This window comes from Schistocerca gregaria, chromosome 11 (genome assembly GCF_023897955.1).
Source record: "Schistocerca gregaria isolate iqSchGreg1 chromosome 11, iqSchGreg1.2, whole genome shotgun sequence".
NCBI classification, from domain to species: domain Eukaryota; kingdom Metazoa; phylum Arthropoda; class Insecta; order Orthoptera; family Acrididae; genus Schistocerca; species Schistocerca gregaria.
Window position 1 is genome coordinate 4,914,468 of NC_064930.1, and position 23,448 is coordinate 4,937,915.

General features: G+C 49.7%; 15 non-coding genes across 15 annotated transcripts; all 15 read right to left on the minus strand.

The window, feature by feature from the left end:
• Positions 1–2,395: 2,395 nt before the first annotated feature.
• On the minus strand, positions 2,396–2,469 carry Trnaa-agc (transfer RNA alanine (anticodon AGC)). The gene has a single exon. It is a non-coding gene; the product is annotated as a tRNA-Ala (tRNA).
• Positions 2,470–3,866: 1,397 nt separating this feature from the next.
• Positions 3,867–3,940, minus strand: Trnaa-agc (transfer RNA alanine (anticodon AGC)). The gene has a single exon. It is a non-coding gene; the product is annotated as a tRNA-Ala (tRNA).
• Positions 3,941–5,337: 1,397 nt separating this feature from the next.
• Positions 5,338–5,411, minus strand: Trnaa-agc (transfer RNA alanine (anticodon AGC)). The gene has a single exon. It is a non-coding gene; the product is annotated as a tRNA-Ala (tRNA).
• A 1,386-nt stretch (positions 5,412–6,797) lies between these two features.
• Positions 6,798–6,871, minus strand: Trnaa-agc (transfer RNA alanine (anticodon AGC)). The gene has a single exon. It is a non-coding gene; the product is annotated as a tRNA-Ala (tRNA).
• Positions 6,872–8,257: 1,386 nt separating this feature from the next.
• Trnaa-agc (transfer RNA alanine (anticodon AGC)) lies at positions 8,258–8,331 on the minus strand. Its single transcript has one exon. It is a non-coding gene; the product is annotated as a tRNA-Ala (tRNA).
• Positions 8,332–9,716: 1,385 nt separating this feature from the next.
• On the minus strand, positions 9,717–9,790 carry Trnaa-agc (transfer RNA alanine (anticodon AGC)). Its single transcript has one exon. It is a non-coding gene; the product is annotated as a tRNA-Ala (tRNA).
• Positions 9,791–11,176: 1,386 nt separating this feature from the next.
• On the minus strand, positions 11,177–11,250 carry Trnaa-agc (transfer RNA alanine (anticodon AGC)). The gene has a single exon. It is a non-coding gene; the product is annotated as a tRNA-Ala (tRNA).
• Positions 11,251–12,647: 1,397 nt separating this feature from the next.
• Trnaa-agc (transfer RNA alanine (anticodon AGC)) lies at positions 12,648–12,721 on the minus strand. Its single transcript has one exon. It is a non-coding gene; the product is annotated as a tRNA-Ala (tRNA).
• A 1,397-nt stretch (positions 12,722–14,118) lies between these two features.
• Trnaa-agc (transfer RNA alanine (anticodon AGC)) lies at positions 14,119–14,192 on the minus strand. Its single transcript has one exon. It is a non-coding gene; the product is annotated as a tRNA-Ala (tRNA).
• Positions 14,193–15,578: 1,386 nt separating this feature from the next.
• Trnaa-agc (transfer RNA alanine (anticodon AGC)) lies at positions 15,579–15,652 on the minus strand. The gene has a single exon. It is a non-coding gene; the product is annotated as a tRNA-Ala (tRNA).
• A 1,386-nt stretch (positions 15,653–17,038) lies between these two features.
• Positions 17,039–17,112, minus strand: Trnaa-agc (transfer RNA alanine (anticodon AGC)). The gene has a single exon. It is a non-coding gene; the product is annotated as a tRNA-Ala (tRNA).
• A 1,397-nt stretch (positions 17,113–18,509) lies between these two features.
• Positions 18,510–18,583, minus strand: Trnaa-agc (transfer RNA alanine (anticodon AGC)). Its single transcript has one exon. It is a non-coding gene; the product is annotated as a tRNA-Ala (tRNA).
• A 1,386-nt stretch (positions 18,584–19,969) lies between these two features.
• Positions 19,970–20,043, minus strand: Trnaa-agc (transfer RNA alanine (anticodon AGC)). Its single transcript has one exon. It is a non-coding gene; the product is annotated as a tRNA-Ala (tRNA).
• Positions 20,044–21,429: 1,386 nt separating this feature from the next.
• Trnaa-agc (transfer RNA alanine (anticodon AGC)) lies at positions 21,430–21,503 on the minus strand. The gene has a single exon. It is a non-coding gene; the product is annotated as a tRNA-Ala (tRNA).
• A 1,397-nt stretch (positions 21,504–22,900) lies between these two features.
• Trnav-aac (transfer RNA valine (anticodon AAC)) lies at positions 22,901–22,974 on the minus strand. The gene has a single exon. It is a non-coding gene; the product is annotated as a tRNA-Val (tRNA).
• Positions 22,975–23,448: the final 474 nt, after the last annotated feature.

Here is a 23,448-nt window from a genome sequence, read left to right on the forward strand (position 1 = left end):
TGATACCTAAGACAGATCTGCACTCGATGACACCACGATAACAGCCGGTCCCCACACTTACATCTTGCTCTCCTTATGACAGTATACATCGTATCAGTCTGTGACGCTGGTTTTGCAACTTCATGCGTGCGTTTATGTTCGCCGCGACCAACACTTACCATGCACTGAACACAAAACATGGAGGAGCCGGGGCTTGAACCCGAGACCGTTCACACGCTAAGCGAACGATCTGCCAACTGAGCTACAGCTACACACACGACCAAGCCTGGCTATTCTCCATTCTTTGCGACTCTGATGTGCACGGACACGATGGTTGGTTGGTTTGTAGCGGCGAAGGTACCAGAATACAAAGGCGCGGACACGTTCATATACACAAGAGTTCCAAGTAGTTTCGATGCTCTGGTATTACGAATGCAAATTCCGTCTGTTTTGAACGTCTTAAATTGAAAGGGCGGTCACAAATTGGTCCATTTCACTCCTTGTCCACAATCACACAGAACCTGAGGTAACAAGCACATCTCGAGCCCCATTGTGCTCTCCATTGTTCATGCCAACTCAGTGCCTCGCTCTTTGCTACTGTGTAAAACTCTTGTCGTCCAACTGCAAAACACTGGGACACAACAAGTTTCCGCGTCCCCATTGCACTGATCGTACTACGAAACGCTCCCCAAACTTGGCAATCACCCATGCAGATGACTTTTCCGACTTTACACGACGCTCACGCAACGCTCACGCTAGTGACAGCCTTATTTATAGTTCGACGTCGCGCCAAAGCGAATGAGCACATTTCGCCTACGGCTTAGGCCGCTCTTCTAGTGTGGCTGCTCTGTGTCTGCAGGCAGCGAGGGGCTGCAAGCTTCCTGTGTTCGCACCTATATCACCTGTGCTTCCTTGTCAGAGACAGACTATCGCAAAACATACAACTCACTCCATGAATTGATTGCTACGGCATGTGTTATCAGCAGTCACAACCAGCAACACCAGTAGCAGCCGACTGCACGCAAAGAATGGGAACGTGCAGAGGGATTTACGTGAAATCGGCGCAATTGTGGATGCTAATCGTTCGCTTGTATCTGCCTACACACCTCTGCCGGTTGGGAATTATTCCACTTGCATGGCAAGGTGCTCATGTAGGTGCGTTAAAAATTCTGGAGGCGCTGGGTATCGATCCCATTACCTCTCGCACGCTAAGCGAGCGCTCTACCATCTGAGCTACGAACGTGTTGTCCACCTCTAGACTTCAATGACGTTAAGCCGTGATACCTAAGACAGATCTGCACTCGATGACACCACGATAACAGCCGGTCCCCACACTTACATCTTGCTCTCCTTATGACAGTATACATCGTATCAGTCTGTGACGCTGGTTTTGCAACTTCTTGCGTGCGTTTATGTTCGCCGCGACCAACACTTACCATGCACTGAACACAAAACATGGAGGAGCCGGGGCTTGAACCCGAGACCGTTCACACGCTAAGCGAACGATCTGCCAACTGAGCTACAGCTACACACACGACCAAGCCTGGCTATTCTCCATTCTTTGCGACTCTGATGTGCACGGACACGATGGTTGGTTGGTTTGTAGCGGCGAAGGTACCAGAATACAAAGGCGCGGACACGTTCATATACACAAGAGTTCCAAGTAGTTTCGATGCTCTGGTATTACGAATGCAAATTCCGTCTGTTTTGAACGTCTTAAATTGAAAGGGCGGTCACAAATTGGTCCATTTCACTCCTTGTCCACAATCACACAGCACCTGAGGTAACAAGCACATCTCGAGCCCCATTGTGCTCTCCATTGTTCATGCCAACTCAGTGCCTCGCTCTTTGCTACTGTGTAAAACTCTTGTCGTCCAACTGCAAAACACTGGGACACAACAACTTTCCGCGTCCCCATTGCACTGATCGTACTACGAAACGCTCCCCAAACTTGGCAATCACCCATGCAGATGACTTTTCCGACTTTACACGACGCTCACGCTAGTGACAGCCTTATTTATAGTTCGACGTCGCGCCAAAGCGAATGAGCACATTTCGCCTACGGCTTAGGCCGCTCTTCTAGTGTGGCTGCTCTGTGTCTGCAGGCAGCGAGGGGCTGCAAGCTTCCTGTGTTCGCACCTATATCACCTGTGCTTCCTTGTCAGAGACAGACTATCGCAAAACATACAACTCACTCCATGAATTGATTGCTACGGCATCTGTTATCAGCAGTCACAACCAGCAAGACCAGTAGCAGCCGACTGCACGCAAAGAATGGGAACGTGCAGAGGGATTTACGTGAAATCGGCGCAATTGTGGATGCTAATCGTTCGCTTGTATCTGCCTACACACCTCTGCCGGTTGGGAATTATTCCACTTGCATGGCAAGGTGCTCATGTAGGTGCGTTAAAAATTCTGGAGGCGCTGGGTATCGATCCCAGTACCTCTCGCACGCTAAGCGAGCGCTCTACCATCTGAGCTACGCCCACCCCCCCGATAACTAGTAGTGCTACATACAGTCATATCAACGTCACAGACCCTTGCACTCCCATTATTCCGCAGACAAACACTACTCTCTATGTATCAGTGAGGGTGTCTTTCAGGTTTCGTGCATTCTGTATCGAATCGTAGTTGGCCACAATGAAAGTGGCACGCATAACGTCGAAAATAGAGTTCAGACACCGCTCTGAGTAAGACGAACGTGTTGTCCACCTCTAGACTTCAATGACGTTAAGCCGTGATACCTAAGACAGATCTGCACTCGATGACACCACGATAACAGCCGGTCCCCACACTTACATCTTGCTCTCCTTATGACAGTATACATCGTATCAGTCTGTGACGCTGGTTTTGCAACTTCATGCGTGCGTTTATGTTCGCCGCGACCAACACTTACCATGCACTGAACACAAAACATGGAGGAGCCGGGGCTTGAACCCGAGACCGTTCACACGCTAAGCGAACGATCTGCCAACTGAGCTACAGCTACACACACGACCAAGCCTGGCTATTCTCCATTCTTTGCGACTCTGATGTGCACGGACACGATGGTTGGTTGGTTTGTAGCGGCGAAGGTACCAGAATACAAAGGCGCGGACACGTTCATATACACAAGAGTTCCAAGTAGTTTCGATGCTCTGGTATTACGAATGCAAATTCCGTCTGTTTTGAACGTCTTAAATTGAAAGGGCGGTCACAAATTGGTCCATTTCACTCCTTGTCCACAATCACACAGAACCTGAGGTAACAAGCACATCTCGAGCCCCATTGTGCTCTCCATTGTTCATGCCAACTCAGTGCCTCGCTCTTTGCTACTGTGTAAAACTCTTGTCGTCCAACTGCAAAACACTGGGACACAACAAGTTTCCGCGTCCCCATTGCACTGATCGTACTACGAAACGCTCCCCAAACTTGGCAATCACCCATGCAGATGACTTTTCCGACTTTACACGACGCTCACGCAACGCTCACGCTAGTGACAGCCTTATTTATAGTTCGACGTCGCGCCAAAGCGAATGAGCACATTTCGCCTACGGCTTAGGCCGCTCTTCTAGTGTGGCTGCTCTGTGTCTGCAGGCAGCGAGGGGCTGCAAGCTTCCTGTGTTCGCACCTATATCACCTGTGCTTCCTTGTCAGAGACAGACTATCGCAAAACATACAACTCACTCCATGAATTGATTGCTACGGCATGTGTTATCAGCAGTCACAACCAGCAACACCAGTAGCAGCCGACTGCACGCAAAGAATGGGAACGTGCAGAGGGATTTACGTGAAATCGGCGCAATTGTGGATGCTAATCGTTCGCTTGTATCTGCCTACACACCTCTGCCGGTTGGGAATTATTCCACTTGCATGGCAAGGTGCTCATGTAGGTGCGTTAAAAATTCTGGAGGCGCTGGGTATCGATCCCAGTACCTCTCGCACGCTAAGCGAGCGCTCTACCATCTGAGCTACGCCCACCCCCCCGATAACTAGTAGTGCTACATACAGTCATATCAACGTCACAGACCCTTGCACTCCCATTATTCCGCAGACAAACACTACTCTCTATGTATCAGTGAGGGTGTCTTTCAGGTTTCGTGCATTCTGTATCGAATCGTAGTTGGCCACAATGAAAGTGGCACGCATAACGTCGAAAATAGAGTTCAGACACCGCTCTGAGTAAGACGAACGTGTTGTCCACCTCTAGACTTCAATGACGTTAAGCCGTGATACCTAAGACAGATCTGCACTCGATGACACCACGATAACAGCCGGTCCCCACACTTACATCTTGCTCTCCTTATGACAGTATACATCGTATCAGTCTGTGACGCTGGTTTTGCAACTTCTTGCGTGCGTTTATGTTCGCCGCGACCAACACTTACCATGCACTGAACACAAAACATGGAGGAGCCGGGGCTTGAACCCGAGACCGTTCACACGCTAAGCGAACGATCTGCCAACTGAGCTACAGCTACACACACGACCAAGCCTGGCTATTCTCCATTCTTTGCGACTCTGATGTGCACGGACACGATGGTTGGTTGGTTTGTAGCGGCGAAGGTACCAGAATACAAAGGCGCGGACACGTTCATATACACAAGAGTTCCAAGTAGTTTCGATGCTCTGGTATTACGAATGCAAATTCCGTCTGTTTTGAACGTCTTAAATTGAAAGGGCGGTCACAAATTGGTCCATTTCACTCCTTGTCCACAATCACACAGCACCTGAGGTAACAAGCACATCTCGAGCCCCATTGTGCTCTCCATTGTTCATGCCAACTCAGTGCCTCGCTCTTTGCTACTGTGTAAAACTCTTGTCGTCCAACTGCAAAACACTGGGACACAACAACTTTCCGCGTCCCCATTGCACTGATCGTACTACGAAACGCTCCCCAAACTTGGCAATCACCCATGCAGATGACTTTTCCGACTTTACACGACGCTCACGCAACGGTCACGCTAGTGACAGCCTTATTTATAGTTCGACGTCGCGCCAAAGCGAATGAGCACATTTCGCCTACGGCTTAGGCCGCTCTTCTAGTGTGGCTGCTCTGTGTCTGCAGGCAGCGAGGGGCTGCAAGCTTCCTGTGTTCGCACCTATATCACCTGTGCTTCCTTGTCAGAGACAGACTATCGCAAAACATACAACTCACTCCATGAATTGATTGCTACGGCATCTGTTATCAGCAGTCACAACCAGCAACACCAGTAGCAGCCGACTGCACGCAAAGAATGGGAACGTGCAGAGGGATTTACGTGAAATCGGCGCAATTGTGGATGCTAATCGTTCGCTTGTATCTGCCTACACACCTCTGCCGGTTGGGAATTATTGCACTTGCATGGCAAGGTGCTCATGCAGGTGCATTAAAAATTCTGGAGGCGCTGGGTATCGATCCCAGTACCTCTCGCACGCTAAGCGAGCGCTCTACCATCTGAGCTACGCCCACCCCCCCGATAACTAGTAGTGCTACATACAGTCATATCAACGTCACAGACCCTTGCACTCCCATTATTCCGCAGACAAACACTACTCTCTATGTATCAGTGAGGGTGTCTTTCAGGTTTCGTGCATTCTGTATCGAATCGTAGTTGGCCACAATGAAAGTGGCACGCATAACGTCGAAAATAGAGTTCAGACACCGCTCTGAGTAAGACGAACGTGTTGTCCACCTCTAGACTTCAATGACGTTAAGCCGTGATACCTAAGACAGATCTGCACTCGATGACACCACGATAACAGCCGGTCCCCACACTTACATCTTGCTCTCCTTATGACAGTATACATCGTATCAGTCCGTGACGCTGGTTTTGCAACTTCTCGCGTGCGTTTATGTTCGCCGCGACCAACACTTACCATGCACTGAACACAAAACATGGAGGAGCCGGGGCTTGAACCCGAGACCGTTCACACGCTAAGCGAACGATCTGCCAACTGAGCTACAGCTACACACACGACCAAGCCTGGCTATTCTCCATTCTTTGCGACTCTGATGTGCACGGACACGATGGTTGGTTGGTTTGTAGCGGCGAAGGTACCAGAATACAAAGGCGCGGACACGTTCATATACACAAGAGTTCCAAGTAGTTTCGATGCTCTGGTATTACGAATGCAAATTCCGTCTGTTTTGAACGTCTTAAATTGAAAGGGCGGTCACAAATTGGTCCATTTCACTCCTTGTCCACAATCACACAGCACCTGAGGTAACAAGCACATCTCGAGCCCCATTGTGCTCTCCATTGTTCATGCCAACTCAGTGCCTCGCTCTTTGCTACTGTGTAAAACTCTTGTCGTCCAACTGCAAAACACTGGGACACAACAACTTTCCGCGTCCCCATTGCACTGATCGTACTACGAAACGCTCCCCAAACTTGGCAATCACCCATGCAGATGACTTTTCCGACTTTACACGACGCTCACGCTAGTGACAGCCTTATTTATAGTTCGACGTCGCGCCAAAGCGAATGAGCACATTTCGCCTACGGCTTAGGCCGCTCTTCTAGTGTGGCTGCTCTGTGTCTGCAGGCAGCGAGGGGCTGCAAGCTTCCTGTGTTCGCACCTATATCACCTGTGCTTCCTTGTCAGAGACAGACTATCGCAAAACATACAACTCACTCCATGAATTGATTGCTACGGCATCTGTTATCAGCAGTCACAACCAGCAAGACCAGTAGCAGCCGACTGCACGCAAAGAATGGGAACGTGCAGAGGGATTTACGTGAAATCGGCGCAATTGTGGATGCTAATCGTTCGCTTGTATCTGCCTACACACCTCTGCCGGTTGGGAATTATTCCACTTGCATGGCAAGGTGCTCATGTAGGTGCGTTAAAAATTCTGGAGGCGCTGGGTATCGATCCCAGTACCTCTCGCACGCTAAGCGAGCGCTCTACCATCTGAGCTACGCCCACCCCCCCGATAACTAGTAGTGCTACATACAGTCATATCAACGTCACAGACCCTTGCACTCCCATTATTCCGCAGACAAACACTACTCTCTATGTATCAGTGAGGGTGTCTTTCAGGTTTCGTGCATTCTGTATCGAATCGTAGTTGGCCACAATGAAAGTGGCACGCATAACGTCGAAAATAGAGTTCAGACACCGCTCTGAGTAAGACGAACGTGTTGTCCACCTCTAGACTTCAATGACGTTAAGCCGTGATACCTAAGACAGATCTGCACTCGATGACACCACGATAACAGCCGGTCCCCACACTTACATCTTGCTCTCCTTATGACAGTATACATCGTATCAGTCTGTGACGCTGGTTTTGCAACTTCTTGCGTGCGTTTATGTTCGCCGCGACCAACACTTACCATGCACTGAACACAAAACATGGAGGAGCCGGGGCTTGAACCCGAGACCGTTCACACGCTAAGCGAACGATCTGCCAACTGAGCTACAGCTACACACACGACCAAGCCTGGCTATTTTCCATTCTTTGCGACTCTGATGTGCACGGACACGATGGTTGGTTGGTTTGTAGCGGCGAAGGTACCAGAATACAAAGGCGCGGACACGTTCATATACACAAGAGTTCCAAGTAGTTTCGATGCTCTGGTATTACGAATGCAAATTCCGTCTGTTTTGAACGTCTTAAATTGAAAGGGCGGTCACAAATTGGTCCATTTCACTCCTTGTCCACAATCACACAGCACCTGAGGTAACAAGCACATCTCGAGCCCCATTGTGCTCTCCATTGTTCATGCCAACTCAGTGCCTCGCTCTTTGCTACTGTGTAAAACTCTTGTCGTCCAACTGCAAAACACTGGGACACAACAACTTTCCGCGTCCCCATTGCACTGATCGTACTACGAAACGCTCCCCAAACTTGGCAATCACCCATGCAGATGACTTTTCCGACTTTACACGACGCTCACGCTAGTGACAGCCTTATTTATAGTTCGACGTCGCGCCAAAGCGAATGAGCACATTTCGCCTACGGCTTAGGCCGCTCTTCTAGTGTGGCTGCTCTGTGTCTGCAGGCAGCGAGGGGCTGCAAGCTTCCTGTGTTCGCACCTATATCACCTGTGCTTCCTTGTCAGAGACAGACTATCGCAAAACATACAACTCACTCCATGAATTGATTGCTACGGCATCTGTTATCAGCAGTCACAACCAGCAACACCAGTAGCAGCCGACTGCACGCAAAGAATGGGAACGTGCAGAGGGAATTACGTGAAATCGGCGCAATTGTGGATGCTAATCGTTCGCTTGTATCTGCCTACACACCTCTGCCGGTTGGGAATTATTCCACTTGCATGGCAAGGTGCTCATGTAGGTGCGTTAAAAATTCTGGAGGCGCTGGGTATCGATCCCAGTACCTCTCGCACGCTAAGCGAGCGCTCTACCATCTGAGCTACGCCCACCACCCCGATAACTAGTAGTGCTACATACAGTCATATCAACGTCACAGACCCTTGCACTCCCATTATTCCGCAGACAAACACTACTCTCTATGTATCAGTGAGGGTGTCTTTCAGGTTTCGTGCATTCTGTATCGAATCGTAGTTGGCCACAATGAAAGTGGCACGCATAACGTCGAAAATAGAGTTCAGACACCGCTCTGAGTAAGACGAACGTGTTGTCCACCTCTAGACTTCAATGACGTTAAGCCGTGATACCTAAGACAGATCTGCACTCGATGACACCACGATAACAGCCGGTCCCCACACTTACATCTTGCTCTCCTTATGACAGTATACATCGTATCAGTCCGTGACGCTGGTTTTGCAACTTCTCGCGTGCGTTTATGTTCGCCGCGACCAACACTTACCATGCACTGAACACAAAACATGGAGGAGCCGGGGCTTGAACCCGAGACCGTTCACACGCTAAGCGAACGATCTGCCAACTGAGCTACAGCTACACACACGACCAAGCCTGGCTATTCTCCATTCTTTGCGACTCTGATGTGCACGGACACGATGGTTGGTTGGTTTGTAGCGGCGAAGGTACCAGAATACAAAGGCGCGGACACGTTCATATACACAAGAGTTCCAAGTAGTTTCGATGCTCTGGTATTACGAATGCAAATTCCGTCTGTTTTGAACGTCTTAAATTGAAAGGGCGGTCACAAATTGGTCCATTTCACTCCTTGTCCACAATCACACAGCACCTGAGGTAACAAGCACATCTCGAGCCCCATTGTGCTCTCCATTGTTCATGCCAACTCAGTGCCTCGCTCTTTGCTACTGTGTAAAACTCTTGTCGTCCAACTGCAAAACACTGGGACAAACAACTTTCCGCGTCCCCATTGCACTGATCGTACTACGAAACGCTCCCCAAACTTGGCAATCACCCATGCAGATGACTTTTCCGACTTTACACGACGCTCACGCTAGTGACAGCCTTATTTATAGTTCGACGTCGCGCCAAAGCGAATGAGCACATTTCGCCTACGGCTTAGGCCGCTCTTCTAGTGTGGCTGCTCTGTGTCTGCAGGCAGCGAGGGGCTGCAAGCTTCCTGTGTTCGCACCTATATCACCTGTGCTTCCTTGTCAGAGACAGACTATCGCAAAACATACAACTCACTCCATGAATTGATTGCTACGGCATCTGTTATCAGCAGTCACAACCAGCAACACCAGTAGCAGCCGACTGCACGCAAAGAATGGGAACGTGCAGAGGGATTTACGTGAAATCGGCGCAATTGTGGATGCTAATCGTTCGCTTGTATCTGCCTACACACCTCTGCCGGTTGGGAATTATTCCACTTGCATGGCAAGGTGCTCATGTAGGTGCGTTAAAAATTCTGGAGGCGCTGGGTATCGATCCCAGTACCTCTCGCACGCTAAGCGAGCGCTCTACCATCTGAGCTACGCCCACCCCCCCGATAACTAGTAGTGCTACATACAGTCATATCAACGTCACAGACCCTTGCACTCCCATTATTCCGCAGACAAACACTACTCTCTATGTATCAGTGAGGGTGTCTTTCAGGTTTCGTGCATTCTGTATCGAATCGTAGTTGGCCACAATGAAAGTGGCACGCATAACGTCGAAAATAGAGTTCAGACACCGCTCTGAGTAAGACGAACGTGTTGTCCACCTCTAGACTTCAATGACGTTAAGCCGTGATACCTAAGACAGATCTGCACTCGATGACACCACGATAACAGCCGGTCCCCACACTTACATCTTGCTCTCCTTATGACAGTATACATCGTATCAGTCCGTGACGCTGGTTTTGCAACTTCTCGCGTGCGTTTATGTTCGCCGCGACCAACACTTACCATGCACTGAACACAAAACATGGAGGAGCCGGGGCTTGAACCCGAGACCGTTCACACGCTAAGCGAACGATCTGCCAACTGAGCTACAGCTACACACACGACCAAGCCTGGCTATTCTCCATTCTTTGCGACTCTGATGTGCACGGACACGATGGTTGGTTGGTTTGTAGCGGCGAAGGTACCAGAATACAAAGGCGCGGACACGTTCATATACACAAGAGTTCCAAGTAGTTTCGATGCTCTGGTATTACGAATGCAAATTCCGTCTGTTTTGAACGTCTTAAATTGAAAGGGCGGTCACAAATTGGTCCATTTCACTCCTTGTCCACAATCACACAGCACCTGAGGTAACAAGCACATCTCGAGCCCCATTGTGCTCTCCATTGTTCATGCCAACTCAGTGCCTCGCTCTTTGCTACTGTGTAAAACTCTTGTCGTCCAACTGCAAAACACTGGGACACAACAACTTTCCGCGTCCCCATTGCACTGATCGTACTACGAAACGCTCCCCAAACTTGGCAATCACCCATGCAGATGACTTTTCCGACTTTACACGACGCTCACGCTAGTGACAGCCTTATTTATAGTTCGACGTCGCGCCAAAGCGAATGAGCACATTTCGCCTACGGCTTAGGCCGCTCTTCTAGTGTGGCTGCTCTGTGTCTGCAGGCAGCGAGGGGCTGCAAGCTTCCTGTGTTCGCACCTATATCACCTGTGCTTCCTTGTCAGAGACAGACTATCGCAAAACATACAACTCACTCCATGAATTGATTGCTACGGCATCTGTTATCAGCAGTCACAACCAGCAAGACCAGTAGCAGCCGACTGCACGCAAAGAATGGGAACGTGCAGAGGGATTTACGTGAAATCGGCGCAATTGTGGATGCTAATCGTTCGCTTGTATCTGCCTACACACCTCTGCCGGTTGGGAATTATTCCACTTGCATGGCAAGGTGCTCATGTAGGTGCGTTAAAAATTCTGGAGGCGCTGGGTATCGATCCCAGTACCTCTCGCACGCTAAGCGAGCGCTCTACCATCTGAGCTACGCCCACCCCCCCGATAACTAGTAGTGCTACATACAGTCATATCAACGTCACAGACCCTTGCACTCCCATTATTCCGCAGACAAACACTACTCTCTATGTATCAGTGAGGGTGTCTTTCAGGTTTCGTGCATTCTGTATCGAATCGTAGTTGGCCACAATGAAAGTGGCACGCATAACGTCGAAAATAGAGTTCAGACACCGCTCTGAGTAAGACGAACGTGTTGTCCACCTCTAGACTTCAATGACGTTAAGCCGTGATACCTAAGACAGATCTGCACTCGATGACACCACGATAACAGCCGGTCCCCACACTTACATCTTGCTCTCCTTATGACAGTATACATCGTATCAGTCTGTGACGCTGGTTTTGCAACTTCATGCGTGCGTTTATGTTCGCCGCGACCAACACTTACCATGCACTGAACACAAAACATGGAGGAGCCGGGGCTTGAACCCGAGACCGTTCACACGCTAAGCGAACGATCTGCCAACTGAGCTACAGCTACACACACGACCAAGCCTGGCTATTCTCCATTCTTTGCGACTCTGATGTGCACGGACACGATGGTTGGTTGGTTTGTAGCGGCGAAGGTACCAGAATACAAAGGCGCGGACACGTTCATATACACAAGAGTTCCAAGTAGTTTCGATGCTCTGGTATTACGAATGCAAATTCCGTCTGTTTTGAACGTCTTAAATTGAAAGGGCGGTCACAAATTGGTCCATTTCACTCCTTGTCCACAATCACACAGAACCTGAGGTAACAAGCACATCTCGAGCCCCATTGTGCTCTCCATTGTTCATGCCAACTCAGTGCCTCGCTCTTTGCTACTGTGTAAAACTCTTGTCGTCCAACTGCAAAACACTGGGACACAACAAGTTTCCGCGTCCCCATTGCACTGATCGTACTACGAAACGCTCCCCAAACTTGGCAATCACCCATGCAGATGACTTTTCCGACTTTACACGACGCTCACGCAACGCTCACGCTAGTGACAGCCTTATTTATAGTTCGACGTCGCGCCAAAGCGAATGAGCACATTTCGCCTACGGCTTAGGCCGCTCTTCTAGTGTGGCTGCTCTGTGTCTGCAGGCAGCGAGGGGCTGCAAGCTTCCTGTGTTCGCACCTATATCACCTGTGCTTCCTTGTCAGAGACAGACTATCGCAAAACATACAACTCACTCCATGAATTGATTGCTACGGCATGTGTTATCAGCAGTCACAACCAGCAACACCAGTAGCAGCCGACTGCACGCAAAGAATGGGAACGTGCAGAGGGATTTACGTGAAATCGGCGCAATTGTGGATGCTAATCGTTCGCTTGTATCTGCCTACACACCTCTGCCGGTTGGGAATTATTCCACTTGCATGGCAAGGTGCTCATGTAGGTGCGTTAAAAATTCTGGAGGCGCTGGGTATCGATCCCAGTACCTCTCGCACGCTAAGCGAGCGCTCTACCATCTGAGCTACGCCCACCCCCCCGATAACTAGTAGTGCTACATACAGTCATATCAACGTCACAGACCCTTGCACTCCCATTATTCCGCAGACAAACACTACTCTCTATGTATCAGTGAGGGTGTCTTTCAGGTTTCGTGCATTCTGTATCGAATCGTAGTTGGCCACAATGAAAGTGGCACGCATAACGTCGAAAATAGAGTTCAGACACCGCTCTGAGTAAGACGAACGTGTTGTCCACCTCTAGACTTCAATGACGTTCAGCCGTGATACCTAAGACAGATCTGCACTCGATGACACCACGATAACAGCCGGTCCCCACACTTACATCTTGCTCTCCTTATGACAGTATACATCGTATCAGTCTGTGACGCTGGTTTTGCAACTTCTTGCGTGCGTTTATGTTCGCCGCGACCAACACTTACCATGCACTGAACACAAAACATGGAGGAGCCGGGGCTTGAACCCGAGACCGTTCACACGCTAAGCGAACGATCTGCCAACTGAGCTACAGCTACACACACGACCAAGCCTGGCTATTCTCCATTCTTTGTGACTCTGATGTGCACGGACACGATGGTTGGTTGGTTTGTAGCGGCGAAGGTACCAGAATACAAAGGCGCGGACACGTTCATATACACAAGAGTTCCAAGTAGTTTCGATGCTCTGGTATTACGAATGCAAATTCCGTCTGTTTTGAACGTCTTAAATTGAAAGGGCGGTCACAAATTGGTCCATTTCACTCCTTGTCCACAATCACACAGCACCTGAGGTAACAAGCACATCTCGAGCCCCATTGTGCTCTCCATTGTTCATGCCAACTCAGTGCCTCGCTCTTTGCTACTGTGTAAAACTCTTGTCGTCCAACTGCAAAACACTGGGACACAACAACTTTCCGCGTCCCCATTGCACTGATCGTACTACGAAACGCTCCCCAAACTTGGCAATCACCCATGCAGATGACTTTTCCGACTTTACACGACGCTCACGCAACGGTCACGCTAGTGACAGCCTTATTTATAGTTCGACGTCGCGCCAAAGCGAATGAGCACATTTCGCCTACGGCTTAGGCCGCTCTTCTAGTGTGGCTGCTCTGTGTCTGCAGGCAGCGAGGGGCTGCAAGCTTCCTGTGTTCGCACCTATATCACCTGTGCTTCCTTGTCAGAGACAGACTATCGCAAAACATACAACTCACTCCATGAATTGATTGCTACGGCATCTGTTATCAGCAGTCACAACCAGCAACACCAGTAGCAGCCGACTGCACGCAAAGAATGGGAACGTGCAGAGGGATTTACGTGAAATCGGCGCAATTGTGGATGCTAATCGTTCGCTTGTATCTGCCTACACACCTCTGCCGGTTGGGAATTATTCCACTTGCATGGCAAGGTGCTCATGCAGGTGCGTTAAAAATTCTGGAGGCGCTGGGTATCGATCCCAGTACCTCTCGCACGCTAAGCGAGCGCTCTACCATCTGAGCTACGCCCACCCCCCCGATAACTAGTAGTGCTACATACAGTCATATCAACGTCACAGACCCTTGCACTCCCATTATTCCGCAGACAAACACTACTCTCTATGTATCAGTGAGGGTGTCTTTCAGGTTTCGTGCATTCTGTATCGAATCGTAGTTGGCCACAATGAAAGTGGCACGCATAACGTCGAAAATAGAGTTCAGACACCGCTCTGAGTAAGACGAACGTGTTGTCCACCTCTAGACTTCAATGACGTTAAGCCGTGATACCTAAGACAGATCTGCACTCGATGACACCACGATAACAGCCGGTCCCCACACTTACATCTTGCTCTCCTTATGACAGTATACATCGTATCAGTCTGTGACGCTGGTTTTGCAACTTCTTGCGTGCGTTTATGTTCGCCGCGACCAACACTTACCATGCACTGAACACAAAACATGGAGGAGCCGGGGCTTGAACCCGAGACCGTTCACACGCTAAGCGAACGATCTGCCAACTGAGCTACAGCTACACACACGACCAAGCCTGGCTATTCTCCATTCTTTGCGACTCTGATGTGCACGGACACGATGGTTGGTTGGTTTGTAGCGGCGAAGGTACCAGAATACAAAGGCGCGGACACGTTCATATACACAAGAGTTCCAAGTAGTTTCGATGCTCTGGTATTACGAATGCAAATTCCGTCTGTTTTGAACGTCTTAAATTGAAAGGGCGGTCACAAATTGGTCCATTTCACTCCTTGTCCACAATCACACAGCACCTGAGGTAACAAGCACATCTCGAGCCCCATTGTGCTCTCCATTGTTCATGCCAACTCAGTGCCTCGCTCTTTGCTACTGTGTAAAACTCTTGTCGTCCAACTGCAAAACACTGGGACACAACAAGTTTCCGCGTCCCCATTGCACTGATCGTACTACGAAACGCTCCCCAAACTTGGCAATCACCCATGCAGATGACTTTTCCGACTTTACACGACGCTCACGCTAGTGACAGCCTTATTTATAGTTCGACGTCGCGCCAAAGCGAATGAGCACATTTCGCCTACGGCTTAGGCCGCTCTTCTAGTGTGGCTGCTCTGTGTCTGCAGGCAGCGAGGGGCTACAAGCTTCCTGTGTTCGCACCTATATCACCTGTGCTTCCTTGTCAGAGACAGACTATCGCAAAACATACAACTCACTCCATGAATTGATTGCTACGGCATCTGTTATCAGCAGTCACAACCAGCAAGACCAGTAGCAGCCGACTGCACGCAAAGAATGGGACCGTGCAGAGGGATTTACGTGAAATCGGCGCAATTGTGGATGCTAATCGTTCGCTTGTATCTGCCTACACACCTCTGCCGGTTGGGAATTATTCCACTTGCATGGCAAGGTGCTCATGTAGGTGCGTTAAAAATTCTGGAGGCGCTGGGTATCGATCCCAGTACCTCTCGCACGCTAAGCGAGCGCTCTACCATCTGAGCTACGCCCACCCCCCCGATAACTAGTAGTGCTACATACAGTCATATCAACGTCACAGACCCTTGCACTCCCATTATTCCGCAGACAAACACTACTCTCTATGTATCAGTGAGGGTGTCTTTCAGGTTTCGTGCATTCTGTATCGAATCGTAGTTGGCCACAATGAAAGTGGCACGCATAACGTCGAAAATAGAGTTCAGACACCGCTCTGAGTAAGACGAACGTGTTGTCCACCTCTAGACTTCAATGACGTTAAGCCGTGATACCTAAGACAGATCTGCACTCGATGACACCACGATAACAGCCGGTCCCCACACTTACATCTTGCTCTCCTTATGACAGTATACATCGTATCAGTCTGTGACGCTGGTTTTGCAACTTCATGCGTGCGTTTATGTTCGCCGCGACCAACACTTACCATGCACTGAACACAAAACATGGAGGAGCCGGGGCTTGAACCCGAGACCGTTCACACGCTAAGCGAACGATCTGCCAACTGAGCTACAGCTACACACACGACCAAGCCTGGCTATTCTCCATTCTTTGCGACTCTGATGTGCACGGACACGATGGTTGGTTGGTTTGTAGCGGCGAAGGTACCAGAATACAAAGGCGCGGACACGTTCATATACACAAGAGTTCCAAGTAGTTTCGATGCTCTGGTATTACGAATGCAAATTCCGTCTGTTTTGAACGTCTTAAATTGAAAGGGCGGTCACAAATTGGTCCATTTCACTCCTTGTCCACAATCACACAGCACCTGAGGTAACAAGCACATCTCGAGCCCCATTGTGCTCTCCATTGTTCATGCCAACTCAGTGCCTCGCTCTTTGCTACTGTGTAAAACTCTTGTCGTCCAACTGCAAAACACTGGGACACAACAAGTTTCCGCGTCCCCATTGCACTGATCGTACTACGAAACGCTCCCCAAACTTGGCAATCACCCATGCAGATGACTTTTCCGACTTCACGCAACGCTCACGCTAGTGACAGCCTTATTTATAGTTCGACGTCGCGCCAAAGCGAATGAGCACATTTCGCCTACGGCTTAGGCCGCTCTTCTAGTGTGGCTGCTCTGTGTCTGCAGGCAGCGAGGGGCTGCAAGCTTCCTGTGTTCGCACCTATATCACCTGTGCTTCCTTGTCAGAGACAGACTATCGCAAAACATACAACTCACTCCATGAATTGATTGCTACGGCATCTGTTATCAGCAGTCACAACCAGCAAGACCAGTAGCAGCCGACTGCACGCAAAGAATGGGAACGTGCAGAGGGATTTACGTGAAATCGGCGCAATTGTGGATGCTAATCGTTCGCTTGTATCTGCCTACACACCTCTGCCGGTTGGGAATTATTCCACTTGCATGGCAAGGTGCTCATGTAGGTGCGTTAAAAATTCTGGAGGCGCTGGGTATCGATCCCAGTACCTCTCGCACGCTAAGCGAGCGCTCTACCATCTGAGCTACGCCCACCCCCCCGATAACTAGTAGTGCTACATACAGTCATATCAACGTCACAGACCCTTGCACTCCCATTATTCCGCAGACAAACACTACTCTCTATGTATCAGTGAGGGTGTCTTTCAGGTTTCGTGCATTCTGTATCGAATCGTAGTTGGCCACAATGAAAGTGGCACGCATAACGTCGAAAATAGAGTTCAGACACCGCTCTGAGTAAGACGAACGTGTTGTCCACCTCTAGACTTCAATGACGTTAAGCCGTGATACCTAAGACAGATCTGCACTCGATGACACCACGATAACAGCCGGTCCCCACACTTACATCTTGCTCTCCTTATGACAGTATACATCGTATCAGTCTGTGACGCTGGTTTTGCAACTTCTTGCGTGCGTTTATGTTCGCCGCGACCAACACTTACCATGCACTGAACACAAAACATGGAGGAGCCGGAGCTTGAACCCGAGACCGTTCACACGCTAAGCGAACGATCTGCCAACTGAGCTACAGCTACACACACGACCAAGCCTGGCTATTCTCCATTCTTTGCGACTCTGATGTGCACGGACACGATGGTTGGTTGGTTTGTAGCGGCGAAGGTACCAGAATACAAAGGCGCGGACACGTTCATATACACAAGAGTTCCAAGTAGTTTCGATGCTCTGGTATTACGAATGCAAATTCCGTCTGTTTTGAACGTCTTAAATTGAAAGGGCGGTCACAAATTGGTCCATTTCACTCCTTGTCCACAATCACACAGCACCTGAGGTAACAAGCACATCTCGAGCCCCATTGTGCTCTCCATTGTTCATGCCAACTCAGTGCCTCGCTCTTTGCTACTGTGTAAAACTCTTGTCGTCCAACTGCAAAACACTGGGACACAACAACTTTCCGCGTCCCCATTGCACTGATCGTACTACGAAACGCTCCCCAAACTTGGCAATCACCCATGCAGATGACTTTTCCGACTTTACACGACGCTCACGCAACGCTCACGCTAGTGACAGCCTTATTTATAGTTCGACGTCGCGCCAAAGCGAATGAGCACATTTCGCCTACGGCTTAGGCCGCTCTTCTAGTGTGGCTGCTCTGTGTCTGCAGGCAGCGAGGGGCTGCAAGCTTCCTGTGTTCGCACCTATATCACCTGTGCTTCCTTGTCAGAGACAGACTATCGCAAAACATACAACTCACTCCATGAATTGATTGCTACGGCATCTGTTATCAGCAGTCACAACCAGCAAGACCAGTAGCAGCCGACTGCACGCAAAGAATGGGAACGTGCAGAGGGATTTACGTGAAATCGGCGCAATTGTGGATGCTAATCGTTCGCTTGTATCTGCCTACACACCTCTGCCGGTTGGGAATTATTCCACTTGCATGGCAAGGTGCTCATGTAGGTGCGTTAAAAATTCTGGAGGCGCTGGGTATCGATCCCAGTACCTCTCGCACGCTAAGCGAGCGCTCTACCATCTGAGCTACGCCCACCCCCCCGATAACTAGTAGTGCTACATACAGTCATATCAACGTCACAGACCCTTGCACTCCCATTATTCCGCAGACAAACACTACTCTCTATGTATCAGTGAGGGTGTCTTTCAGGTTTCGTGCATTCTGTATCGAATCGTAGTTGGCCACAATGAAAGTGGCACGCATAACGTCGAAAATAGAGTTCAGACACCGCTCTGAGTAAGACGAACGTGTTGTCCACCTCTAGACTTCAATGACGTTAAGCCGTGATACCTAAGACAGATCTGCACTCGATGACACCACGATAACAGCCGGTCCCCACACTTACATCTTGCTCTCCTTATGACAGTATACATCGTATCAGTCTGTGACGCTGGTTTTGCAACTTCTTGCGTGCGTTTATGTTCGCCGCGACCAACACTTACCATGCACTGAACACAAAACATGGAGGAGCCGGGGCTTGAACCCGAGACCGTTCACACGCTAAGCGAACGATCTGCCAACTGAGCTACAGCTACACACACGACCAAGCCTGGCTATTCTCCATTCTTTGCGACTCTGATGTGCACGGACACGATGGTTGGTTGGTTTGTAGCGGCGAAGGTACCAGAATACAAAGGCGCGGACACGTTCATATACACAAGAGTTCCAAGTAGTTTCGATGCTCTGGTATTACGAATGCAAATTCCGTCTGTTTTGAACGTCTTAAATTGAAAAGGCGGTCACAAATTGGTCCATTTCACTCCTTGTCCACAATCACACAGCACCTGAGGTAACAAGCACATCTCGAGCCCCATTGTGCTCTCCATTGTTCATGCCAACTCAGTGCCTCGCTCTTTGCTACTGTGTAAAACTCTTGTCGTCCAACTGCAAAACACTGGGACACAACAAGTTTCCGCGTCCCCATTGCACTGATCGTACTACGAAACGCTCCCCAAACTTGGCAATCACCCATGCAGATGACTTTTACGACTTCACGCAACGCTCACGCTAGTGACAGCCTTATTTATAGTTCGACGTCGCGCCAAAGCGAATGAGCACATTTCGCCTACGGCTTAGGCCGCTCTTCTAGTGTGGCTGCTCTGTGTCTGCAGGCAGCGAGGGGCTGCAAGCTTCCTGTGTTCGCACCTATATCACCTGTGCTTCCTTGTCAGAGACAGACTATCGCAAAACATACAACTCACTCCATGAATTGATTGCTACGGCATCTGTTATCAGCAGTCACAACCAGCAACACCAGTAGCAGCCGACTGCACGCAAAGAATGGGAACGTGCAGAGGGATTTACGTGAAATCGGCGCAATTGTGGATGCTAATCGTTCGCTTGTATCTGCCTACACACCTCTGCCGGTTGGGAATTATTCCACTTGCATGGCAAGGTGCTCATGTAGGTGCGTTAAAAATTCTGGAGGCGCTGGGTATCGATCCCAGTACCTCTCGCACGCTAAGCGAGCGCTCTACCATCTGAGCTACGCCCACCCCCCCGATAACTAGTAGTGCTACATACAGTCATATCAACGTCACAGACCCTTGCACTCCCATTATTCCGCAGACAAACACTACTCTCTATGTATCAGTGAGGGTGTCTTTCAGGTTTCGTGCATTCTGTATCGAATCGTAGTTGGCCACAATGAAAGTGGCACGCATAACGTCGAAAATAGAGTTCAGACACCGCTCTGAGTAAGACGAACGTGTTGTCCACCTCTAGACTTCAATGACGTTAAGCCGTGATACCTAAGACAGATCTGCACTCGATGACACCACGATAACAGCCGGTCCCCACACTTACATCTTGCTCTCCTTATGACAGTATACATCGTATCAGTCTGTGACGCTGGTTTTGCAACTTCTTGCGTGCGTTTATGTTCGCCGCGACCAACACTTACCATGCACTGAACACAAAACATGGAGGAGCCGGGGCTTGAACCCGAGACCGTTCACACGCTAAGCGAACGATCTGCCAACTGAGCTACAGCTACACACACGACCAAGCCTGGCTATTCTCCATTCTTTGCGACTCTGATGTGCACGGACACGATGGTTGGTTGGTTTGTAGCGGCGAAGGTACCAGAATACAAAGGCGCGGACACGTTCATATACACAAGAGTTCCAAGTAGTTTCGATGCTCTGGTATTACGAATGCAAATTCCGTCTGTTTTGAACGTCTTAAATTGAAAGGGCGGTCACAAATTGGTCCATTTCACTCCTTGTCCACAATCACACAGCACCTGAGGTAACAAGCACATCTCGAGCCCCATTGTGCTCTCCATTGTTCATGCCAACTCAGTGCCTCGCTCTTTGCTACTGTGTAAAACTCTTGTCGTCCAACTGCAAAACACTGGGACACAACAAGTTTCCGCGTCCCCATTGCACTGATCGTACTACGAAACGCTCCCCAAACTTGGCAATCACCCATGCAGATGACTTTTCCGACTTCACGCAACGCTCACGCTAGTGACAGCCTTATTTATAGTTCGACGTCGCGCCAAAGCGAATGAGCACATTTCGCCTACGGCTTAGGCCGCTCTTCTAGTGTGGCTGCTCTGTGTCTGCAGGCAGCGAGGGGCTGCAAGCTTCCTGTGTTCGCACCTATATCACCTGTGCTTCCTTGTCAGAGACAGACTATCGCAAAACATACAACTCACTCCATGAATTGATTGCTACGGCATCTGTTATCAGCAGTCACAACCAGCAACACCAGTAGCAGCCGACTGCACGCAAAGAATGGGACCGTGCAGAGGGATTTACGTGAAATCGGCGCAATTGTGGATGCTAATCGTTCGCTTGTATCTGCCTACACACCTCTGCCGGTTGGGAATTATTCCACTTGCATGGCAAGGTGCTCATGTAGGTGCGTTAAAAATTCTGGAGGCGCTGGGTATCGATCCCAGTACCTCTCGCACGCTAAGCGAGCGCTCTACCATCTGAGCTACGCCCACCCCCCCGATACCTAGTAGTGCTACATACAGTCATATCAACGTCACAGACCCTTGCACTCCCATTATTCCGCAGACAAACACTACTCTCTATGTATCAGTGAGGGTGTCTTTCAGGTTTCGTGCATTCTGTATCGAATCGTAGTTGGCCACAATGAAAGTGGCACGCATAACGTCGAAAATAGAGTTCAGACACCGCTCTGAGTAAGACGAACGTGTTGTCCACCTCTAGACTTCAATGACGTTAAGCCGTGATACCTAAGACAGATCTGCACTCGATGACACCACGATAACAGCCGGTCCCCACGCTTACATCTTGCTCTCCTTATGACAGTATACATCGTATCAGTCTGTGACGCTGGTTTTGCAACTTCTTGCGTGCGTTTATGTTCGCCGCGACCAACACTTACCATGCACTGAACACAAAACATGGAGGAGCCGGGGCTTGAACCCGAGACCGTTCACACGCTAAGCGAACGATCTGCCAACTGAGCTACAGCTACACACACGACCAAGCCTGGCTATTCTCCATTCTTTGCGACTCTGATGTGCACGGACACGATGGTTGGTTGGTTTGTAGCGGCGAAGGTACCAGAATACAAAGGCGCGGACACGTTCATATACACAAGAGTTCCAAGTAGTTTCGTTGCTCTGGTATTACGAATGCAAATTCCGTCTGTTTTGAACGTCTTAAATTGAAAGGGCGGTCACAAATTGGTCCATTTCACTCCTTGTCCACAATCACACAGCACCTGAGGTAACAAGCACATCTCGAGCCCCATTGTGCTCTCCATTGTTCATGCCAACTCAGTGCCTCGCTCTTTGCTACTGTGTAAAACTCTTGTCGTCCAACTGCAAAACACTGGGACACAACAAGTTTCCGCGTCCCCATTGCACTGATCGTACTACGAAACGCTCCCCAAACTTGGCAATCACCCATGCAGATGACTTTTCCGACTTTACACGACGCTCACGCAACGCTCACGCTAGTGACAGCCTTATTTATAGTTCGACGTCGCGCCAAAGCGAATGAGCACATTTCGCCTACGGCTTAGGCCGCTCTTCTAGTGTGGCTGCTCTGTGTCTGCAGGCAGCGAGGGGCTGCAAGCTTCCTGTGTTCGCACCTATATCACCTGTGCTTCCTTGTCAGAGACAGACTATCGCAAAACATACAACTCACTCCATGAATTGATTGCTACGGCATCTGTTATCAGCAGTCACAACCAGCAACACCAGTAGCAGCCGACTGCACGCAAAGAATGGGACCGTGCAGAGGGATTTACGTGAAATCGGCGCAATTGTGGATGCTAATCGTTCGCTTGTATCTGCCTACACACCTCTGCCGGTTGGGAATTATTCCACTTGCATGGCAAGGTGCTCATGTAGGTGCGTTAAAAATTCTGGAGGCGCTGGGTATCGATCCCAGTACCTCTCGCACGTTAAGCGAGCGCTCTACCATCTGAGCTACGCCCACCCCCCCGATAACTAGTAGTGCTACATACAGTCATATCAACGTCACAGACCCTTGCACTCCCATTATTCCGCAGACAAACACTACTCTCTATGTATCAGTGAGGGTGTCTTTCAGGTTTCGTGCATTCTGTATCGAATCGTAGTTGGCCACAATGAAAGTGGCACGCATAACGTCGAAAATAGAGTTCAGACACCGCTCTGAGTAAGACGAACGTGTTGTCCACCTCTAGACTTCAATGACGTTAAGCCGTGATACCTAAGACAGATCTGCACTCGATGACACCACGATAACAGCCGGTCCCCACACTTACATCTTGCTCTCCTTATGACAGTATACATCGTATCAGTCTGTGACGCTGGTTTTGCAACTTCTTGCGTGCGTTTATGTTCGCCGCGACCAACACTTACCATGCACTGAACACAAAACATGGAGGAGCCGGGGCTTGAACCCGAGACCGTTCACACGCTAAGCGAAC